The following is a 9517-nucleotide window of genomic DNA, read 5'->3' on the forward strand; positions in this document are numbered from 1 at the left end:
TCAGAAACACTCAAAAATGGGCAAAATGTTGTTTAATCAACACCAAACTAATCAAATACTAAGAAAATAAGATTTTTCACAAATAAATAACTAAAAATGAAAAGGAAGGTTTAGATGATTACCTATCCCTCAGATTCGAGGATTGCATACGGTTTAGATGATTTGGGAACAAGGCTTCACGATCCCAGAAGCGTTTAGTACCAAGTTTTAACAATAAGAACGTTTCTTTTCTTTCCTTTTCTCTCTTTTTCTCCTTTTATGTCTTTTTGGGTTTTTAAGTTTTCAATCTATATTTCTAATGGCTTAATCTTCCTCAAGGTTACTCACTAGAGTTCTTGGGGAAAACCCTAGCGGTAATAAAATTTCTCTCAGTCTAAAATGCCAAAGTCCAGAGAAAAAATGAGAAAAAGTCCCGTTAAAAACACAAAAAGTTGTATTTATATGGGTAGGGCAACAGAACAAAGCTGCGTCACGCAGGTAGCAGCTACGCGACGGACCCGCGAGCTTCGTGACGCAGCTTACTTTTCGTACAGTTGTCGCGTTTCCATACAAACAGTTCAGACCGTTATACGGGCCTGTCCAAGTGATGTCAGCCTGGTTAGAGTTGCGTGACGCAACTACTAGTGCCGTCACGCAGGCGATAGCTGCGTGATGCAACCCTAACGCGGGTCAGACCCTTTGGACCGGTTCGATTCAATTTTTGGTTAAAAACACTTCTGGTTTGTTGACGCGTGGTTTTATGCCTCCACCTGACCCAATGATGATATGAGGACAAGGGACGAGGTTTCATGATAAATCAGGAGTGGTTGAACCAAAAATTGAATCAAACCGCCCAAGAGCTCCATGACCTTGCTTTCAACAAGTGCTATGAAGAACTTGAAGAAACACCTAAGTTTCTCACATTAATGGAAGCACAAGTTGAGTTAGACCCGTCTGCTACAGTAAATTTGACTTTTCTACAGTAACTTTGACTTGAAGGCTTGTAGAAGCACGCCCGTGCAAGATAGCACGCCCCAGACCGTGCACTCTACTGCCTCTCGCAAGGGAAACTCATGCATGCGCGCACGCCCGTGCCAACTAGCACACCCCAGGCCGTGCACTTCTCTGCCTCTCGCAAGGAACACTCATCCATGTGCGCACGCCCGTGCCAATTAGCACGCCCCAGGCTGTGCACTTCTCTGCCTCTCGTGAAGGAAGTCATACAATGCGCGCACGCCCGTGCACCTTGACACGCCCTGGACCGTGCAACTCCCTGCCTCTCAAATATTAGTTAGTTATTTTTGAGTTTTTGCTTTGTTAATGGGTTGGGCCTCCAATATTTCGTCCACCCTTGAATAATTAGCCTTATTTTGATTAGATTTAGTCAATCTTTAGTGGATTTGGATTAGATCTCCAAATCCTTAAGTTGTTATGATTCTATTAGTCTTATCCTTAGTTGGTTTAGATTTGCTAAATCCTATTCCTTAGCTAACTCTAAATCCTTTAAGGATCTGGACCTCTTAGATTAGTATAAATAGCTTGTTATTTTGTAATTATTCAACAATTATTCAATGAATTAAAGACTACTTCTTCATGCTTAGGCGTGTTCATGTTTTTAGAGAGTGTGAGATTGCATTCTTCTAATTGCATCAAGAATCAAGGTAAACTTATCAATTCTTTGTGGCATTTATCTTATTCTTTTACTCTATTATTGGTGTTCTTGCTTCTTTAAGCTTTGGGTGCCATAGAGGGGAATTTATTCTAGATCTTTGATCTCTTCCAAAACTTGTCATTGAGTTCATGAAATTTATTTTCATTGGGTTCCGCGTCACTATCTATAGAAGATGCAGGAGTGGGAGCGATGCTGGTACAGCTGGATGCCGCTGGGGTAGAGAAAGCTATTTACTACATCAGTAAGAAACTGTTGCCTACCGAAGAGAAATACAATCTGATTGAGAAAACATGCATGGCAATAGTGTGGTCGATAAAGAAATTAAGGCCGTATTTCGATTCCTTCAAGGTCACTTTTATCTCCAGGATTGATCCACTGAAGTATTTGCAGAGGACGCCTACTCTAGAGGGACGGCTGTCTAAGTGGTTGATTCAAATGTCTAGTGTTGACGCGGAGTTCGTAATGAAAAAGACGGTCAAAGGTCGAGCTGTGGCAGAATTCCTAGCAGAAAACCCTGTGACAGACGACGAATCTTGGGAATTGGAATTTCCGGATGAACATTTGCTGAGTGTTGACACAGGAGCTTGGAGATTGTACTTTGATGGATCAGCCAACAGAAATGGAGCTGGGGCTGGTATTGTTATAGAAGCACCTAACGGCGAAGTCACAACTATATGCAAGAGACTATTGTTCCCGGTCACTAACAACATGGCAGAATATGAAGCGTGCATCATGGGAATGGAAGCTCTTCTTGCATCAGGCGCTAAGGAGGTCGAAGTAATAGGAGATTCTTTACTGGTTATCGAGCATGCCAACAAGAGATGGAAGGTAGAAGAGGAAAGATTGAAGCCCTATGTTGAGTATCTGTTGAAGAAAGCAGCATTGTTTGATAAGATCACTTTCACTCACATAGGAAGGACCTATAAAAGAATTCCAGACGCCTTGGCAAACTTAGCGTCGGCTTGGCAGGATTTAAGCAAAGTTCCGAAGAAGCCATTTATCATCACTACAGCCAATATACCATGCTATCAAGAACATTACGTGCATCAGGTGGAGTCCGAGGAGGAATCCTGGTTTACGGATATCCTGAGGTATGTGAAAGACGGTACCTTTTCTGACGAGGCGACGAAAGAAGACCGTGTTGTCTTAAGGAAAATGGCTCTACACTATGTCCTAGCCGATGGTGAACTCTATAAGAAAACCTGGGATGGAATGATACTGCGATGTGTGAGCAAGATAGAAGGAGAGGATATAATGAGAAAAGTTCATGAAGGAGTCTGTGGTACTCATTTAAGCGGTATGAGTTTAGCAAGAAAGATCATGAGGCAAGGTTATTTTTGGATGAAGATGGAGGGCGATTGCGTCCAATATGTGCGCCGCTGCAAAGCTTGCCAATATCACGATAATAGAAGCCACTTACCCGCTGTTGAACTCCATCCAACAACTCCTTCGTGGCCTTTTTCTGCATGGGGCGTAGACGTCATCGGTAAAATTTCACCTGCAGCATCCAATGGTCATCAGTATATATTGGTTGCAGTTGACTACTTCTCTAGATGGATCGAGGCTCAATCTTACAGAATCTTAACTGCCAAGCACGTGGCAAAGTTTATTGAACAGAACATTTTCTGTCGCTATGGCGTTCCTCATCACATAGTTACAGATAATGGTTCTCATTTTCAAGCAGAAGTTGGCCAATTGCTTTATAGGTACAAGGTTGAGCATCACCGTTCTTCTCCTTATCGCCCTCAGGCTAATGGTGCAGTAGAAGCTGCAAATAAGGAGATCAAGAGAATCCTGTCAAAGATGTGTGAAAAGTATAGAAGCTGGGCTGAGAAACTTCCTTTCGCGCTCTGGGGGCATCGCACTACCTCCAAAGCAGTAAATGGAGCTTCCCCCTTTGAATTGGTATACGGGATGGAGGCAGTGTTACCAGTAGAGCTCGAAAAGAAGTCTCTCAGAGTTTTGGTAGAAGCTGGTCTGACCGAAGAAGAATGGGTCAAGAAGAGGTACGAAGATCTAGCACTCTTAGACGGAAGAAGACTGAATGCTCGATTCCAGGATCAGATGAGAAAAAGGAGGATTGCTCGTTTCTACAACAAGCGGGTACATCCAAAGGCTTTAAAGAATGGAGATTTGGTGTTGATCAGGTTATTGGATCATGAAGCCCAACATCATCCTAGTGGGAAATTCAAACCCAACTGGCATGGGCCGTTCAGAATTCAGAAGCTACTACCTAAAGGCGCCGTCGAATTAGTCACTATAGAAGGAGAGCCTGTCAATCGAATTATCAATCAAGATCAAATGAAAAGATTTTATGTCTGAAATGATGATTTCAAAAAAAAAAAAAAAGAGCTAAGTTGAAAACCCGAAAAGGGCGGCTTAGGCAAGAAATGAGCTCGCTAGGTTGAAAACCCGCAAGGGCGGCCTAGGCAAAAGTTAGAGCATGTAAAAAAAAAAAAAAAAAAAAACGCAAAATAATGATGGTAAAATCTTGGGATTAACGCGTGGTGCTTAGCTTAAATGCAGAATTCATGCCATGCGTTCGTGACAAATTAGTGATTGGTTACTCAAACACCATCAACTTGACCTGAAGGGGGATAGGAAATCAAATAGTTAGAGCAAATGACCATTGTATTAGAATAAACTTTCTTTACTTCTGTATAATGTTGAAAAGAAGTAAGATTAATAAAGAATTTGTGTTTTCAAAATTTTTGTTTTTGTCCTGGTATTACGGTCAAAGTATGCAAGACCTTCCTCTCTGTTTATTTAAACAAAGATCGACTCACTTGGTGTGAAGCGCCTTGGTCATTGGTCCTGCCTAAATATTGAATAAAAAAAGACGTTGATCAGAGGAATGAGTATCATTTTCTCAGCGATTTCCCCAGAAGGATCAACAAAACCATGAAAAAACCCTTAGCACTTGCATTAGTTCACGCATACATAGAGGAGTAACATTTGTTATTGTTAATTTGTGCAGATTATAAAACAGTCACTTCATTCTTTGTTGTTTACAAGCATAAGTTCCTATGTTTACAGAATAATTTTTACTTTATTGAGTTTTCATTTATTAACCCGAGGGCAAAAGCCCTGGATGACTAACACAGCAAATAATTTCGAAAGAAAAGTTTTGTTGTCTTTCATTGTCCATGTGTGCAGGAATTAATAAAGACAGAATCATCAAGATCATTGATTAAAAGAAAAGCGGATACATTTAGGTAAAAGCTCATGGCTTGAACGCAAGAGAAAAACAACAAACAACAGTTATTCTGAGAAGACATATCAGCAAAGGTTGGCCTTCACAAAGCGCGACATCATTGTGGGGTAAAGAACCAGTTGGCATATGTAGGCGTCACAGTGTCTTGCATCATTCCTTCATCTAAATGTATGGTGTTTCGACTTTGCCAACGATCGGCCAAATTAGTCAACAGATGTGATGTTATCAAGCCGCTATCGAAGTTGTGGACTCGGGGAACACGCTGTATCATCCCATACTGACAACTGATCCTATCTGGGAAATAGGCCATGGAACGGTCTAGACTAGCATACAACACGTAATTGAGATTCATGCTTCCGATCGTGGCCAGTCTAATTCTCCACCAAGGACAGGTCCACCGAATGGCAGGGTTATCACCAAAATCGAAGCGTTTTCGAGACCGAGATTGAAAAACAGCAGATCTGTAAGTTGGAATCAAGCGAGCTGGAACCAGAGGAATTAGGCTTAATTTATCCAAAGCCCAGGCTTGCAACAGCAGTGGACAACCGCGATGGTGAACATTGAAGTCAGTAATGTGAAGGGCAATATCCCTGACCCAACACATCGTCTCTCCCATGATCATCATGAAGACGGTACGATGGTACAATTGCATGTCACGAACAACGGTCAAAAGTCGAAAGTCTCCAATTTCGGGTTGACGGTTCTTCATGGCGTACACATTCAGCAGCAAGAAGCAACAAGCTCGGATCCAAGGCAGATCTAGATCGGTAGACAAAACTTTGTTCAAGAAAGGTTCCAAAGGAAGACCTTGATCTACGTTTATGCCGTCAGGAAGGTAAACTGGGCACAAGGCCACGATCTCAGCTAGATCATACCTAGGACCTGGGGGCAAGGCTGGAGTTTCGTTTTGTTCAGGATGATGATCCATCACGGCGCACATTTCCTCATAGGTCGGAGTCACTTCAGAGTCCTCAAACCGGAAAACCATGGTGTTCGGATTGAAATGAGAAATGAGCCAAGACAAAAAGCCAGGGTTAGGTTTTAGGTCTTTGAAGTATCTTAACCAGGCAAGTTGATCCAAAGGAGAGACTTGCCATAGGTCGTCAGGAATGGATTGGACGAAAGATGAGACTTGGCTTCTGAAGGCCATGGAGGAAAATCACTTAAGAAATCGATATGCTTTGGACACTGGATGGGAATGAGGTGCGAAGCGAAACTTATATTTATAGGAAAATGGAGAAACCGATGGGCGAAACATCATCATCACTCAATTTAATAGTCATCGTCAGAGGTAGTTGAAAGGACAATCCTGAATAGTCCATTCGGGTCGGTGAGCATTCAAATCTGCATTGATCAAAAAGAAGGATGGCTTGTACAATAAGGAAGTTGAGTCTTCATGATTACATTAATCGAGAAAGGGTAGTTGAGCCATTACGTCCGCATTCACTGAGTGGACCACCCTATCAGGTAAGTACTACGCTATGCTCTCTGTTTGGAAAGTGATCCTTAATCATGTTCCATGTTAAGTTCATTATTTTATTTACTTTATTTTATTTTTATTTTTATTTTATTTCATTTATTCATTTACGATAAGTCGATTTACTGACCGCTAATGAGGTGAACCATTCTTGTGAATAAATGGTACATCGTTATTTTGTATTTGGTGTTGTGTTCGTGTTTTGTCTTTACAGGAACAAGACTTCACAGTTACGAAACATAAACACACATAAAATGACAAAACCAAGTGTTGTAAAATGTAAATAATATCATAAGATGCTGATATAACTGTACAATCACAAAAAAATAAAAAAATAAAAAATAAATAAATCGAAAATTAATAAAAATTCAAAATGTTTAAAGTGTTCAAAAATGGAGAGGACGAGCAATAAGACTACCGCCGCCTACGGCTAGGACCAGCGACAGTCGGAGGGGGTGGAGATGGTGATCCGTCGTCGGAGGAAGAGCCGCCCTCATCCTCATCAGAAGAGTCGAGTGGGATGCCCTCAACCTCTAGCCTCGTCCGAAGCCGGTCCACCTCCGCCTGAAGCCGGCTCACGGCACTCGACTGGCGGGACTGATGCCTCCGCAGCCTCCCGTTCTCCAGCTCCTGTAAAGACAAGCATGTGTAAGAAAGGTTACCAAAATAATAAGAAGCAAAAAGGTAAAAATGTATAAAATTTATACCAGCTCATGTCGCTCGGAGTAAAGCCGGCCGATGTAGGATCGGGCAAACCCGAATCGCTGGCAGATCTCCTGATACCTCTGAGCCGGCACCTGCGAACAATAAAAATCCATTAAAAGGATATTCAGGTAAAGTATTCTTAACCTTGTAAATTCCGTTTATGACTTACATGTGTAGTGTGCTCAGGATCCAGCTGTATCGGAGGAGGAGCCTGTCGAAGATCAGCAGGAATGACGACGCCAGATCCCAAACCTAGACCAGGGTCCAAGACCACCTCCATATCTGGTGGGAACGGCACGTCACCCAGTACTACGCCGACCGGTCCAGCCGGAGCCGCCGCACCACCCGCCTCAGCCGCCGCCTCAGCACGATAGTGAGCCGCAGTCTTGTGCGTCTTCCGCTCCTACATTAAGTTACAGAGAGTAATGGCATCAGTGGTTTGAAAACAGAGAGAATGGTAAATAAGGCAGAAGACCAGATGAATTACATGGGTGTACTCGAGAACCTCGGGAAGTCGAGCCTGCATCCGAGAGGCAAAGTAAGAAGGAAAATCGCCGGCGGACAGGAAATCGTTCGCCGAGAAGCCTCTATACTCTACCTCCAGGTCCTCTCGTGTCAAACCCTCCAGTAGACACATATGCCGGGGAGGGGCACGAGGCACTCTCCGCTGTGCTGGAGCGATCGGAGTGTCAAAAACCCGCTCGCCAAGGAAATACCGGTCGGCCCAGTAGCCTCGCAGCAGCAGCCTCGACCGGTATGCAACTCAGCCACCTCCCGGCCCGGATAGGTCCTCCAGGCCTCGCAATCCCATGGCTCTAAAGATAGCTGCAAAAATGATAAGAAATCAGCATTGATAGTATGTCAGAATGAAGAGAGAGACAAGCTACAGATTCAGAGATTCTTTCTGTACTCACATCGGACAACTCCCGATCGTTAAGGAAGCTCCGCCAGTACTCCGGATCCTCGCCACTGGCATAAGTGTGATGGCAGTGGGCCAGATAGCGAGGAATCCTCCTAGACTCGACGGGTGAGTCACCGCTAGGACCGCCAGGATAAATGCAGTACTCGTAAGCCCACACCTATAGCAGAGACAGAAAATAACATCAGTTAATTGAACAGTTGAGAACAGCGGATCAAAGAAGAAAAGAAAAAAATGAGAATGAAAGTGTGTTACCTCGAAAGGCCGGATGAACAGCCAGTTTGACTCACCGCTACCACGGGTCCAGACATCCAGACCGTGGTAAAGATGAGCCAAACCAAATGTGGCCCAGTCGAAGGACCCGACCTGGCTCAGATCCCGAAGACACGCCAGCACCGCAGGGTCTCCCTTATTCTGGGAGGTGCACAGCAGCTGCGAGGAAATGATGTAGAACAAGAAGGACCGAGCAGCCTGGTCTCTCTCCTCACGAGTATACGCAGGAGCAGCAGGTCGGACATCCTCTGGCAACTCTCGCCAAGCCTCCAACCGGGTCCTAACCCTCTCGGCCCAGAACCGGAAGACCATCTCATAGGACATACATCCCTGCACGGTGTACCGAGTCTGTAAGGTAACACCGAGCAAGGAGCGCACGAGCTGAGCTCCGATGGCAGCTGTCTGGTACCGAGCGTCTAGCGGGGGAACCGGACCAGTGAAGCGTAAGCCGGTAATAGCAGCATAGTCCGTGGGAGTGAGGGTCATCTCTCCAAACCCGAACACAAAAGTGTGCGTGCAGTCGTTCCACCGCTCCATCAACGCATATCGCATAGCGGGCGGGAAACGAGGCTGTGTGCGGCGCAATCCAGCGGCATAGTCCCCGAAACCTGCAGCGACAACCCGAGCTCGCATAGGAGGGTCCAGCAGATCCCAGAAGGCAGAAGCATCAGTAGCCGATCCGCCTGAGCGGGCCTTGCCCAGATTAAACTGTAAGAAAATTTCAATTTCAATAAATATAAGACTGATAATTGTTAATTTTCTTCTATGACAGGATAAACAAAAGACTCGAGTTTTGGTTGGAACCATAGCTGCGTCACGCAGCTCCCAGTCGCGTCACGCATCTACAAAGTCGCGCCACGCAGCTTTACCCAAATTACGCAATCAGAAGCATAGCCGCGTAGCGCACCTTAGCACCCGCGTCACGCCACTCTACACCCGCGTCACGCCACTCTACAGTTGCGTCACGCAACTGGTCAACATGTGTGGCCCCAGGAACAGATGCGTCATGCGACCACGAAGTCGCGTCACGCATCTCTCTAGCCGCGTCGCGCAACTGTTCGAGACTCTCATTCATTGACGAACAGTCGCGTCACGCAACTGTTCTTCCTAAGAACAGCTGCGTGACGCAACTGTCGAAGGTACGCAGCAGTTTAACTTTAATTTTGTTCTACTACATTTATACTATTTTTGTGCAATTACAGGGCAAAATCAAGCCGTCCAGAGTTATCAACAATTAAAAATTGACAAATCAAGGTCTAAACACAGTCAAAAGAGGCT

General features: G+C 44.6%; 1 long non-coding RNA gene across 1 annotated transcript; it reads right to left on the minus strand.

Moving 5' to 3' along the window:
• Positions 1-6932: 6932 nt before the first annotated feature.
• LOC149498252 (uncharacterized) lies at positions 6933-7241 on the minus strand. The gene is made up of 3 exons (XR_016319575.1): positions 7217-7241; positions 7050-7139; positions 6933-6972 (listed from the first exon to the last, which is right to left on the minus strand). It is a non-coding gene; the product is annotated as an uncharacterized LOC149498252 (long non-coding RNA).
• Positions 7242-9517: the final 2276 nt, after the last annotated feature.

Source organism: Jatropha curcas, chromosome 2 (assembly GCF_041381405.1).
Source record: "Jatropha curcas cultivar XTBG-Jc1 chromosome 2, XTBG_Jcur_1.0, whole genome shotgun sequence".
In the NCBI taxonomy this organism is placed as follows: Eukaryota; Viridiplantae; Streptophyta; class Magnoliopsida; order Malpighiales; family Euphorbiaceae; genus Jatropha; species Jatropha curcas.